Raw genomic sequence first — 2500 nt, forward strand, 5'->3', positions numbered from 1 at the left:
GAGCGACGGAGAGAGAGAATCACAGTTACGAAACAAGAGAGAATCCGTGTGAGTGGAACTGACACTGCATGCCTGACAAAATACATCTTCTGAGAAATGAAATGTAGTCGATAGATAAATACTAAGATACATTTGAAGTATATGCATAATATACCGAATGCATAAAAAATGTGAAAGAGAATATACTGTACAGAAATTATACTTGCCATTCACCATACATCCATTCTATTCGTTTGAATAATATTTTCTTACTCTAAGAATTCCACCTTCTGTTCCTACGCGACCTTATCTCACCCTTGAATGACGTCATTCTTCCCTTCGACGATCACTGAGAGATTTCTGGTCAAAGATCACAATGACCAGCCACTCTGCCTCACCCTTGCCCAAGCTATCTCCTGTTGGTGGTTTATCTTAGTCACCATTATCACCATTTTGCTCATCATCACCACGGAAATCTCTGCAATTGAATTTATGAAGATATGGTACCGTTAAATACACAGTGCTTGGATCTTTGCAGTTACCATATCTGGCTATATATTCCTACGGTTCTCTCTAATAATCACTACAATACTAATTTTCAGTTCCGTTCACCTGAACTTCAACGCAATGCAGAACTATCTCTTTAGTCACTGCAATTACATTTAGACCTTTTACTCCAGTACTTTTTTCACGTTTCACGTCATGTAATCCCCAGTCATGAGATTATTACATCTGGTATCTTAAGTGCTTCAAAAATTATAAGGAAAAAGTATAGTTATGAATGAGTAACACTATATATATATATATATGTATATATATATATATATATATATATATATATATATATATATGTATATATATATTTGTATGTATGTATGTATGTATGAATATATATATATATATATATATATATATATATATATATATATATATATATATATATTATTTGAAGAAAAGTAAACGTCGGTTCACCAAACTGTACATTCATCTGAAACAAACATACAAATAAACCGGGAAAATGAAAGAACTTAAATGTCTGCATCCGGATGCCTGCACGATTCTCCAGCAACGAAGGGCGGCGTAAACACAAATAAATCTTTCCGATGGCATTTATACACATTATGCAAAATATTTTTAAACGTTAATGAATTGCGTGGTCTTCAGCTTCTATATCATAATGCCTAACTTTATTCGAGGGTAACTTTTCTTCATTATGCACGCTGAGTACTGCTGCTAAAATGCCTTGAACATAAAACGAAAACACACTGACGCTCAATTTGGATAGTTTTCACGTCGGAGGACATTGATGCCTTTTGTACTGATGGAGTACCAGAGTCCTGGAACAACGCATGTGAAATGCACGAACACTCAATATATGGGATTATTCAGAGTTTTAAGTAAAAAAAAAGGAAAATAAAATCAGAAAATAGAAAAGTCTCCAACGTCGTCCAGTGTCAGCTGCCTGGAACACTGCGCCACTCCCGCCGACACTGTGGGGGGTCCGCGTTCCGGTCTTTGGTCCAGGAGGCATGGCTGTGGCTTCCACGCAGTTAACTCAATAGTGTTTGCTTTAGCACGTTTCCATTTTGAAACTGATAAGCGCGAGAATAAGGAAGATTACGTGCTTACTCTTTTTTATTACAACTGTGTCTAATTTTCTGCCTTATCTGAAGTCATAGCGTCTCTCAACTTCGTGCGCGATTAGGAATATTCTGATACACATATAGATTAGCCAATGATGTGCTCAAAATGGTAAGAGAGGCATGCAAGAAGAGATATGCCTTTACTGAAAACAGCAATGCTACTAAAGCCATAGTCTCGCTTGAGGAATGAGACAGTTACTGTTTGCCTATCTCGCCACACGCCCGGGTTATATCAGGCATTGTTTTTACTGTTCCAGCGCCATTACCGTGGCCAGCCATCGGCGTTTCTGTCTGAGATATATTGTAGATTAAATATTTCCCTCAAGTTTCAAATTTCAAAGACTCGTCTTGATGTGCGGAAGGACGCCCAGCAATTTTCCAGCCTTGCAACTCCACTTGGACCATTCCCTTTGCATATGCAATGCAATGTGGAACGATGAAAGGAAAATCAGTTTTAACGGGTAGTGAACAACGGGGTTTCCTCGTTGCCCGCCCGACCAAACTTTCCGGAAAACGGTCGAAACGTGACGAAACTCGCCGGACACGGACGAGGACACTGCATTGTCATTTCGGTGCCCTGGCGAGTATTTCACTAACGTTTGTCAGAGATTACGGCGTCGGGACCGAAGCAGAAATGAGATGTCAGCTGAGGTTAAGATAACGATGCCCATTATCTGGCAGATGCCGCCCGAAAGATATCTCCCAAGTGATTCCAAATCGCTGTTTTCTGAAGACGTAACCCCCTAACGATGTTTATATTTGGGAGCCATTGTTGGTGGCGATGGTATTGCCGGTTGAATTCTCTCTATTTTTTTTCTTTTGTTTTGTGAATGTCATTGGAGATTTTATTATCATTTTCTTTAGCCAAGAGTTTGTTT

Source organism: Penaeus japonicus, unplaced genomic scaffold, assembly GCF_977035675.1.
Source record: "Penaeus japonicus unplaced genomic scaffold, GWHDUDI00000001_assembly GWHDUDI00000014, whole genome shotgun sequence".
Taxonomy (NCBI): domain Eukaryota; kingdom Metazoa; phylum Arthropoda; class Malacostraca; order Decapoda; family Penaeidae; genus Penaeus; species Penaeus japonicus.